General features: G+C 43.0%; 1 long non-coding RNA gene across 1 annotated transcript; it reads right to left on the reverse strand.

Moving 5' to 3' along the window:
- Positions 1-501: 501 nt before the first annotated feature.
- LOC107973887 (uncharacterized) lies at positions 502-2245 on the reverse strand. The gene is made up of 3 exons (XR_001716401.3): positions 1923-2245; positions 1593-1749; positions 502-841 (listed from the first exon to the last, which is right to left on the reverse strand). It is a non-coding gene; the product is annotated as an uncharacterized LOC107973887 (long non-coding RNA).
- Positions 2246-12294: the final 10049 nt, after the last annotated feature.

The raw sequence follows: 12294 nt of genomic DNA on the forward strand, positions 1-12294 counted from the left end.
TCTCTGCCTGGAACACACTTCAGCCCAATTTTCACCTGGATAACTCCTACTTCAGAACTGAGTTTAAATGCCACTTCTTTTTTAAAAAAGACTTGCTTTTTTTACACTCCTTCACTTCTATTCAGTCCCATTTATTTTTAAAGCACCCCGTAACTTATAATTATTCATTTAATATCTGTATCCCAAACTGGATAAGATTTTTGAGGGCAGAGTACTTACCTGTCTTGTTCAGTAGTGGATGCTAAGCCCATGATACAGTTCCTAGTACACAGTAAGCACTCAACCAATATTCTTTGAGTCTAAGAAATGAACAAGTGGTGAGGGAGGGCTGGGCTTTATTGTCTTAAAATTGGAGTCTACTCCTTAGGTTTTAAGCATAATTCCCTGTAGTTAAAGGGTTGCAGTATTGTAACAGTTATCTACTGCTATATAACAAACAACTCCAAAACTAAGTGGTTTATAAAAACAACCAGTTTGCTTGTTTACAGTTGTGTAGGACAGCAATTTTATTTTTTATGTGCAGAAAAACTCCAACAGAGGACAGCAATTTGAGATAAGTTCAGCTAGATCATTCTGGTGGTCTCACCTGAATTAATTCATGCATTTGCTATTATCTGGTGACTGGATTGGGGCTGGATAAGTCACATGCTGATGGGGCTGGATGTTGACTGGGTCACTCTCTCCTTGGGATCTATCATCCTCGAGGATGGTGGTAGTCTCATGGCAGCAAGTAGGGTGATCAGCCATGCTGCTCTGCATGGGACTATCCTGGTTTTAGCAGTCAAAGTCCCATATCCTGGGAAACTCCTCAGCCTTGGGCAGATCAGGATCGTTGGTAACCCTATCAACAAGAAAAAAAGAGGGTGGAAGTTACAAAGCCTATGAGGTCTAGGCTCAGAAATTCCACAGTGGGACTTCTGTTGCATTCTATTTGTCAAAGCATGTTACGAAGCCAACCCAGACTCAAGGGGGTAGAGAAATAGACTTCATCTCTTGATGAGAAATACAGTTAACACATGTTGCAAAGGGAAATGCATACAGGAATAGAAGTGTTTTGTTTTTGCAATCTACTACAGGTTTTATGGAAAGTAAGACCACAGATTCAGAAATGAAAGTAGGGCTTTTTTGTTAATTGAAATATTTGTACTAAGTAGTGCAGTATTGAGAGAGCCCCCACTAGTCAAATGTTGAGTGACAACTACATCTCAGTTTCTTAACACATCAAAATTATAAGTTTTCTTTTATATACAAGTACAACCTAAGACACACACCCCCTTTGGAAAAATGGCTTATGGTCAGCAGATTGAGAGGGATGGTAAAATCTCAGGTAAAGGAGAAAACACTTCTTGGCAATTAAGGGGACAGGAGAGGGAAAATCTTGTAATCGTATGTTAACAATATCAAAAAGCCTATTTCGAGAGTAGTATTGATAAAATGTTTGCCAAGTAAAATATTTGGGATAATACTTTACACTTATATAATGCTTACTGTATGCCAGGCATTATTCTGGTACAGTTGATTTACAACTATTTATACATTCAAACCTCATATTAATAGATGAAGAAACTATAATAAAGGACAAGGTCACCTACGTAGCGTGTGGTGGAGTCAGGATTTGAACCCAGGTAGTTTGGCTCCATTTGTCTTTCCAGGTGCTGCCATTTTGCTAAGAGTTTAACTTCCGCTTCCTGATTAGCAGTTGGGAATGACAATTTAAACTTCTGTCTGTTATGGAGCTTGCTCTTCCTCCTGAGGGTTAGAGAGAAAGGCCCTGGGTAGCCTCGGGAGTGAGATCTAGAAACAAATCCGCAGCGCCCTGAAGGGTGGCGCTAGAGTTTGATTCCCACCCGGACAAGAGTGGCGGAGACTCTTGCGCAGGTGCAGTGACCTAGTCAGTGCTAGAGCCCCAGGTCCGCGCCCACCTAAAGTAGCCCGCGAGTCCCGCAGTCCGAGGGTCAGGCTGGCCTCTCCCCACCCACGAACATGGCCGTCGAGGTGGGCGAGGGGAGGCGGCAGCGGAGAGGGTTCACGGGGCAGGGCGGAGGACGGGGGTAGCGAGGAGGGTGGGAGCGGAGGGACCAAGAGCAGTCTGGGAAACTCGGTCCCCGAGAGGGCCCGGGGTGTAGGAACGGCTGACGCCCTAGGGCCCGCGGGTGGCCGTGTAGAGCTTCTCGGAGGTCATGGAATGCACCACACCTCAGAGATAATCATCTCAACCCACGCACACATTTCACAGATGGGCAGACTGAGCCCTGTCCCCTCTGGGAGCCCTGGAGAGAGAGAGCTTCAATCGCTTTCTTTTATTTCTCTGAACCTATATTTCTCATCTGTGAAATGGGATGACCGGTTCCTGCCCGGCCTTTGATTGCACTCTTAATGGGCACTGTGTTAAGTGCTTCTTATTCACAAGATTATTGTGGGGAAATCGAATGAGATGATGAAAGTGAAAGCCATCGGCACGCTTTTAAGCATGATATAAATGTGACCTCTTATGAAAGACTGAGCCTTATATGTAGTTAGTTTTTATAAAGAAAGAGGTCGAACTTTGCTGTTTCCTGGGCTCTGGTCACCCCACTCTCCCTGGCCAGATCTGTTGCAAACAGATCCAATTAATCACTGGAAGAGTTGAGAATAGGTTGGCCCAGTACATATAGGCGACTGATTTTGTCCTTGCTGTAGAGTATATCTTTAATACTCCTTCAAATGAATTAAAATGAGTTAGTAATTTGTAGCTGCTCTAAGTATAGTTCTCTGGCAGTTTCAGAATGTTTTTCAGTTTACTAATTAATTTGGGAGGTTGGACATTGTTGATGTTGAAAATGGAACGTGGAACATTTGGCTTCTGTTTCCCTTCTTCCCCTTTTGGTTGATAGAACCCCAGTTATAGTGGGGGAAAGCCTTGGCATCCTCGTTGCCTCCTCTTTGCATTCACAAGCTCACCATTCCTTTTGTGGACAAATTTTCTAATATTTTAAAACACATTTTTATGCAATAACTAACATGGATCAAAAGCACTGTGCCAAGCCTTTGAGAGATGAGAAAATGACTATGATAATGGTCCTGCCTCTCAAGGGTCTCGCGGTATGAACAGAAAACAAGGTAGTAGGGGATCTGATGCAAGTAGAGTTACATTAGGACAAGATGAAGCTTTCACAGACAACCTCCCTTATTTTATTACAGCCATTATTTTACTTGTGATTGGCGTCATGTCTTCCAGTGAACACTATATTTAGAGCTAAAGTTACATGCTTTTTCAGACCTTTAGTTGTCATGAAAGAGATTTTAAGTTTTATACCTGCTGCTTTCCAATATCCATCATCACTGACATGCCACCTAACTCTGGGAATATATTCTCTAAGAACCTGAATGAGGCACATACATAAAAGGAGAAACCAGGGACCCAGGCTTAACTTTGCTTTTCGTGTTGATGGTGTGGCTTCAGGATTTGCTGCCCTGTCCCATGACTCTTATATTCTCTTATCCTTACTTCAAGATCCAGCTAGTCCACCAGACCTTCCTAACCATCTATATCATATTGTTCACCCCTTGAAACTGTAGCATTCATGGTACACGGCTCTTGACATTTAATTGTAGACCAATTTGCATTGTTAGTTAACTTTCATTCTAAGACTGTGAGTTGTTGAGCGGGGGTTGGAGGACAATGTGCAGTAGAAGAAAAAGCGCAGGTTTGGAAGATAAATAGACTTGTTTGAATTCTGGTCCCCCTGTTTATTGGCCGTGTAACTGAAACTTTGTGAACCTCAGTTTCTTCAGCAATCACGTATCTGTAAAACCTGTCTTATGCAGGATTGTTACTCGTAGATACGTGGTAAGAATTAAATAACTAAATAAGATGGGAAGTACTTTTCTTTCCTTCCCTGCACCCCTTTTTATTTTCTGTTCCCAGCCTTATACAGTGTTTGTGCCTATAGATTCCATTTAATACCAGTTTAATTAATGAGAGCCTGTCACATCCAGTTAAATTATGAATGTGGGCTAAAGTTTTTTCTCATAATCCAGAATCATAAAATTTTAGAATACACTTCCGATTCTCAGCCTGATCCTCTGTCCGTTATTCAGTGTAGTTCACAAATGTTTCTTAACACCTGTTAAGTTCCAAGTACTGTACTGTCTTCAAAGAAATATGAGATGAGACAGGTTACTCTTCTCAAGAAGTTTCAGTCTATCTGGGAAGCTGGGAATATCTTCCTCTTATCCATGTTGCCTCTATCCCAACAAGTAAACTTTCTGAAAATTGGAGTTCTCTCAGGCCATCTTTTAGCTCTACACTCTTCTTGAGTAAACTCATCCACCCCTGTGGCTTCTGGCACATGCCAGAGACTTCTACATGCCAGAGGCTTCCAAATTCATACTTAAGAGTCTAGACTTTTAAACTTCAAACCCATATCTACAACTGTCTTTAATAAATGCACCTATTCTACAACTATGTGACATTAAACTTACCTGAAATAAATCTCTCCAAGTCTGCTCTACCTCCAGTGTTGCCCTTCTTCATGGAGTGGTTGAAACCAGGGACCCAGGCATCATCCTGTGATCTCCTGTCGCTCATATCTCCCCTGCCTGTATATCCAGTAAATCACTAAGTCATATAGCTTCTGCCTCCAAAGTATAACTGAAATCACCCAATTCTCTCCATATCCACTCATATCACCAACGTTTAAGCTACCATCATCTGTCTCCTGTACCACTGCATAAACCAAAAAGTATCTGAGACAGGTCTCAATCAATTTAGAATTTTGTTTTGCCAAGGTTAAGGACATGCCTGGGACACAGCCTCGGGAGGTCCTGAGAACAGGTGCAGGTGGTCAGTCTACAGCTTGGTTTTATATGTTTTAGGGAGACATGAGATGTCAGTCAGTACATGTAAGATGTACACCGGTTCAATCTGGAAAGGCAGGACAACTTGAAGCAGGGTGGGGTGGGGAGCTTCCAGGTCATAGGTGGATTCAAAGATTTCGTTATTGGCAGTTGGTTGAAAAGAGTTTATCTAAAGACCTGGAACCAATAAATGGCGTGTTTGGGGTTAAGATGAGGGGTTATACAGACAAGGGTTTTTATTATGCAGGTGAAGCTTCTAGGTAGCAGGCTTCAGAGAGAATAGATTGTAAATGTTTCTTATCAGACTTAAAAAGGTGCCAGACTCTTAGTTAATTTCCTCGTGGATCAGGAAAAAGATCTGGAAAGGAAAGGGAAAATCTATAGATTGTAGAGACAAACTTTGCAAGAGCTGTTTCAAAATATGTCAAAGAAGAAGTGGCTCACGCCTGTAATCCCAGCACTCTGGGAGGCTGAGGTGGGTGGATAACCTGAAATCAGGAGTTCAAGACCAGCCTGGCCAACATGGTGAGACCCAGTCTCTACTAAAAATACAAAAATTAGCCGGGTGTGGTAGTGAGTGCCTGTAATCCCAGCTACTCAGGAGGCTGAGGCAGGAGAATCACTTGAACCCAGGTGGCAGAGGTTGCAGTGAGCCAAGATCATGCCAGTGTACTCTAGCCTGGGCAACAGAGCGAGACTCCGTCTCAAAAACAAAACAAAACAAAACAAAAAAAGGTCAAAGAAATATATTTTGGGGTAAAATACTTTGATTTCTTTTAGGGCCCCCTATCTGCCGTGTTGGTATCTTATTGCTAAGAAGAATCTGTTTTGTCAGTCTTTTTTTTTTTTTTTTTTTTTTTTGAGACGGAATCTCGCTCTGTCACCCAGGTTGGAGAGCATTGGCACGATCTCAGCTCACTGCAACCTCCGACTCCCAGGTTCAAGGGATTCTCCTGCTTCAACCTCCTGAGTAGCTGGGACTACAGGCATGCACCACCATGCTCAGCTAATTTTTGTACTTTTAGTAGAGGTGGGGTTTCACCATGTTGGCCAGGCTGGTCTCGAACTCCTGACATCAAGTGATCCACCTGCCTCAGTCTCTCAAAGTACTGGGATTACAGAAGTGAGCCACTGCACCTGGCTTGTTTCATCAGTCTTAAGGTGTGTTTTAATGTTAAATGCTGGTCACCCTCGGCCTGAATTCCCAAGGGATGATGGTATAATGAGGCATGTCTGACCTCCACTTCCCATCATGGCCTGACCTAGTTTTTCAGGTTAACTTGGGAATGTTCTTGGCCAGGAGGAGGGGTCCATTCAATTGGTTGGGAGCTTAGAATTTTTTTTTTTAAGTTTATTTACAGTGGTAACAGCTGTCTGTCTCAACTCTCCTGTAATCCATTTTCCACATGGCAACAAGAGTGATCTTTTTAGGTACAAAAAGATCAGGCCACTTCTCTGCTGAAAATCTCCCAATGCCTTCGCTGGTAGGATTAAAGTTTAGTTGTTCCCAAGCCCTCTGACAGTCAGCATACTTTGCCTCTACTGGCTTCTCCCTTCCCAGCTGCCATCACTCCCCTTCCAGCCACACTGGCTGTTTCTTTTTTGTTTTTGTTTGAGACAGAATCTTGCTGTGTCACCCAGGCTGGAGTGCAGTGGTGTGATCTCTGCTCACTGCAAGCTCCGCCTCCCGGGTTCACGCCCTTCTCCCGCCTCAGCCTCCCAAGTAGCTGGGACTACAGGTGCCCGCCACCACGTCTGGCTAATTTTTTTTTTTGTATTTTTAGTAGAGACGGGGTTTCACCGTGTTGGCCAGGATGGTCTCAATCTCCTGACCTCGTGATCCATCTGCCTCGGCCTCCCAAAGTGCTGGGATTACAAGTATGAGCCACTGTGCCTGGCCCACCCTGGCCGTTTCTTTGTGCATTGATGATTACTTTTTCAGGGAGGCCTCCCCTGCCCCCTATAATTTAGATTAAGTTTCTTTATGTTAACTTTAAAATTACACACTTTATAAATTTCGAAAGGAGATTTTATTTTCTATAAAGGGTTACAGCATGCACAGTGGCTGTCCTGACAGGCTGGGAAGCATAGCCTCTGACAGAGCCCAAAAGGCAGGCACTTTGAGGGAGAAAGGGGTAAGACAAGAGCATAAGCTTAATGGGTTGGCCAAATATACATACTCAACAGGTTACAGGAGGAGCTATGAATATTCACGAAGGTGGTCCTAACACCCGCATACTGAATAAACATGCGTGTTACATACAACCCATGTTCACTTTGGGGTGAAGACTTAACATTTAAATATATTACAGTTAGGCCCTATATGTCAAAAGGTCTTTTCAGGACGCAAAGGCACTCAAGTGCATAGCCTCTGTGAACCGGCCAGAGCCAGTGCATGGTCGGTGGTTTTCTTACCAGCAGAAAGTTATTGAAATCAGTTTCCTGTCCAATCAAAGCTGTAGTTACGGCTTGTGGAGCAGGGAGTCGGTGGGTCAGCATCTGGCAGTGGATGTGCTGCCATTGTTTCAGTATTGCTTACTCCAGGCCAGCACTTGTTTAGCTTCTGGAGGAAAAGAAAAATCTTGTGGCAGCTAGAACAGAGTTTATCCTTTAAGTGTAGGATATATGACTTAACCCTTGCCCGGTGTGGCCTTAGGTCCTGTTTATAGTTTAGTATCTTATTGCTACAAAGGGTCCATTCTGTCAGTTGTGTGATCTCTATTTTCATATTAGTGCTGGTGCCTTGTTGTGTCTAAACTGCAAAAGGAAGGAGGTATAATGAGGCATGTCTGACCTTCCATCGGGCCATGGCTGGGAACGCAGTTTTTAAGGTTTCTCTGGGGACCACGTGGCCAAGAGGGGGTCCGTTCAGTCGGCTGAGGGGCTTATGGTCTTATTTTTAGGTACAAAAGATCAGGCCGCTTCTGACGAATGCCTTCTGATGAAAACTTGGCCTTTTATTTTTCTTACTGCTTATCTTAATTCTGTAATACTCTTTGCATAAATATTTGGTCATTGATTCGCCTATTAGTCTGCAAGTTTCTTGAGGACAGATATCACGTCTCCTCAGTACCTCTAATACCCATTAAATAATGGTTAAAGAATGAGAGCAGTTAGGTAGCTTATGATGAGTGTCAGAGAAAAGCTCAAGACAGTGGGTGTGATGGAAATTCAGAGAAGAGAGATCACTGGGGCCTGCAGTGGGTGAGACGATATTTCTTAGAAAAACAAGACTGTTTTTCGAAGGTGAATATTCAGGAGACAGAGTGTACAGCTTGACAGAAGAAGGGTTACATTTAAGATAGCAATTCAAAATAAAGGTGGGGAAGTAACTTGAGGCCATCTTGTGGATGGTCTTGGTGCCAGGCTAAGGAATTTCAACTTTATCCTATAGGCAGTAGGAAACCATTGATAGTTTTTGAGCATAAGTGGTAATATCTGGAAATCAGTGGCATTGGAAATATCTCTATTAGGACTCTGAGTTGCTTGCGAGAGAAAGCCATCCAAATAGGCTTAACTGGAAAGTCCAGGGATAGAGACATCCTTAGGCGTGGCTTGATCCAGCAGCGCAAGTGATAGAACTGGCTTCTTCCTGTGTCTCTCTGCTTTGCATCCTTTGTGTAGGCTCCTTTCTCAGGCAGGCTTTCCTCTCATGGTGATGGGATGGTGCATGAGCTCCAGGCTCACATCTTCCAAGACTGAGGTCTAGGGGAAGAGAGGTCATTAGCTTTCCCAGTGATTCCAAGAACTATCCTTGAATTAAGTCTAGATGGCTGGGACCGCCTGGCTTGGTTTATATGCACACCTCAGGACCAGTATTTGTTACTGGAAGAATGCATTGTGCCAGGTGCCTTAAGCCTAGTTTAAATTCACAGTCCCCCTTCCCCAACTCAGAGTGGGGTTGGCTCCAACCCAACCACATTGAATGAAAGCAGGGGAGGAGTGAATTTCTAAGTGAAGACAGGCTTGTGGCTGCAAACAGTACTTGAAGGCCGGGCCCCAAACCAACAAATGTCCGTTACAAGAAGGAAGGTCAGTGTGGTAATGTAAAGAATAGACTGGAGCAGAGAGAGACCACTGCTGAGAATTGTCTGTCATTCTTGTGTTTCTGCAGTGGTCTGGGAGGGTTGGACTCTCATTCAGTTCTTTACAATGGCCAGAGCGCCTCTTCCAGTGCTCTGCTCACCAAAGTTCCCATCAGTCTACTGATTGTCTCTCTGGAGAGAAATCAGAAGGGAAGACAGAATTGGGATGGGTTTGGGTTGTGTAGGAGGCTGGCCACCGATCTCATTATCCAGTCCCATTTTGCCGTGTGGGAAGAAGAGCCTCATCCTTCCATCTTAGTATCTGTTGTAGCAGTGTGCTGGGGAAAGGAAGGCCGCCACCTTGGCAGGATTGTCCATCTGTCTGGCTTATGGTGATTTAGCTCTTTTTGAATTTATTACTTAAAAAACGGGTTAAGAAAAGACCAGATGCTTTTTAGGCTTTTCTCCTGGTTTTTGTTTATTGCACAGATAACATCACAACAACAATAAGGGATGAAAAGAAAGGGAAAAATAGTAGAATACTGTAACCATCTTATTAAAGAGATAGATGGCCCTTGGCAGATGTGTAAATATTGTCTTCAACTTATCTTGCATCCTTTAAATGTGGACTTGTCAAAAAAAAAAAACTCTCATTCTGTAATAGCACCAAGAGGTACCTTAGTATGAAGTGCAATATAGCTTTGTTGAATTTTAAAATAAGTGTTGGCTAGACAAGTAAAACTATAGTCCTTACTCTTACAATTTTAGCTGGAGGAGCTGGAGGAAGGTAAAGATAAAGAAAGGAATCTGTATAATGTTTATTTACCTTTCTCCTACTGCATAGTCTTATATGTGAAGGAAATGCAGCTTCTAAATCATTTTCTGTCTTCTGGTGTAATCTCTTGAGGGCTGGCTGGGTCATTGGAAGGCATTAAATACATGCTTTTGAACCAGGGTGATGAATTGTTCTGGCCTTGGCTGAGAGAGGGGATTGGCTGGTATGGGACTGTTTTGTGGTAAGATTGTCATCGGGTGGACTGACCTACTTTGATACAGTTTTCTTCCCCCTTCAGCACTTTTAAGTCTTTTTAACAATTCATGACCTGTCGACTATTAATTTAATGTGATTGAGACAAACATTGAATACTGCCATTTTAAGAACATAATTGAAAAAGCATAGCTTTTCCAAGTCAGTGGGGGAAGCCTAGTAGAGCCTCTGGACATCAGTAACATCTGACAGATATTGTAGGTGGTAAATTGAATAAATAGGATCTATTATGTTTCGGAGAGTGGTTTCTGTAAATAGGAAATTAATGTTGCCCACAATGAGTCAGATGTGAAAGAATGGTGTTCACGTCTATTGACTCCCACTCAGGTACTCTAAGGACTAAGTCAGCCATTCTTAACCCTTTTTGAAATGCAAGGTATTGGCATATGACAGGTGGTGACCCTGAAGCATTATCTGTCCCCTTTGGGTTCATTTGCACAATACACACACAAGCCAGTACAACCAACATCTATCAAGCTCATGCCCTTCAAAATTAATGGAATCATTCCATGAATGCTTCTGTGGAACTGTCTTTTTTTTTTTTTTTTGTCTCTCCAACACAGAGCCTCCAGTCACCCAGTTCTCTCTCTCCTGCCATTTCCCTGTAGATACGATTATCTTTTCTCCCTAGCAATGTAGAGAGGAACAGCGTGCATCCCGTCAGCAATCCTTCAATGTCCTGTCCACGCTATCTGGGTACTTTCTCCAATGAACAATGTTCTTTTCCCTTTCACAGCTTAATTTTTGAGAAAACTGAAAAATTATTACCAGTATATGGAAATTTTAAGGCATTCTTTTTATGATGATTTAAAAAAAACTTAAGCATGTGATCTCATCATAATGATGTAATTGATTGTACAGTACAAGCACCTGAAGTGTGGGACCAGCAGTCTGAACCTTATTTTTCATTTAAATCAGGGCAGTTATCTACTTCTGAGGGTGCTCTTGTCACATGTAGACAACAGAGTGATTTGAGCCATTCCCAACTCTCCCTAGTCGCACTGTGTTTGTTTTGTTGTTGCTCTTTGGGGACTCATGGCTCTAACTGCAGCTTTCTGCCAGCCTCATCAGTGCCTCTCAACCTCTTCTGGCTTCTCAGCACTGTGCAGCCTGTGCTGCAGCCTGTCATTTGCAAGTCGGTCCCTGTGCTGGGCTGGAAGTGGGTAATTCTTCCCCACAATGCCCTCTTTGTCAGTCTTGAGCATTTAAAGTGCAACGTGGTTGGCAGCGGCAGATGTGCTGTATACACCCACTCTGCTCAACCTCATTAGCTATCTCGCTGCAAGGCAAATTGCCGGGGGAATGCAAGCTCTATTCCTGCTGCAGATGCTGAGAGCCGGATGTTCACTGACTTAACTCTTCCTAAACAGCAGCTGGTTTCTCCGTCTTTCCTCTTGTGCATCTTTTGAACTCAGTTTGAGAAACTAACATTCGTTCATTGCCTCTACGAACTATGAATATTTAGGAATATTCTAAACGTATTAAGGCAGAACCACTTATCAAATGCGTATTATGCAGAAGGTGCATCCTCTCTACTATATTTTAATCCTCATTTCAACCTCTGGGAGGTAGGTATGGAGTCAGAAAGAACTGGGTTTGAATGCTGATGCTGCCATTCCCCAGCAGTGTGACATGCAGTCCCTCAAGTGACTTCACTGAGTTTTAGTTCCTAATCTGTATAATGAAGATAATAATGCGCCCTCTATAGGGTTGTTATGAGATTTAAACAGGATGGTTGATGTAAGTTCCTTAACAAGGTGGCTTGGCATGTAATAAGTGTTTAATAAAGGTAGCTATTATGGAGAGTTTGAACTTGGCCAGGTTACTTGACTTACCTAAAGTTGTACAACCATTAAGTGATGGAACTGGGCTGTGAGTTCATCTTTTGAAATTGATTTCTGTTGGGGGAAGTTAGGGACCCCGAACGGAGGGACTGGCTGGAGCCGAGGCAGAAGAACATAAATTGTGAAGATTTCATGGACACTTATCACTTCCCTAATAATACTCTTAAAATTTCTTATGCCTGTCTTTACTTTAACTCTTAATCCTGCTATCTTTGTAAGCTGAGAATGTACGTCACCTCAGGACCACTATTGTACAAATTGACTGTAGAATATGTGTGTTTGAACAAAATGAAATCTGATTGTAAAACATGTGTTTGAACAATATGAAATCAGTGCACCCTGAAAAGGAACAGAATAACAGTGATTTTCAGGGGACAAGGGAAGATAACCATAAGGTCTGACTGCCTGCGGGGTCAGGCAGAAGAGAACCATATTTTTCTTCTTGCAGAAAGCCTATAAACAGACGTGCGAGTAGGAGAAATATCGCTGAATTCTTTTCCCAGCAAGGAATAACCCTGGGGAAGGAATGCATTCCTGG

Source organism: Pan troglodytes, chromosome 1, assembly GCF_028858775.2.
Source record: "Pan troglodytes isolate AG18354 chromosome 1, NHGRI_mPanTro3-v2.0_pri, whole genome shotgun sequence".
NCBI classification, from domain to species: domain Eukaryota; kingdom Metazoa; phylum Chordata; class Mammalia; order Primates; family Hominidae; genus Pan; species Pan troglodytes.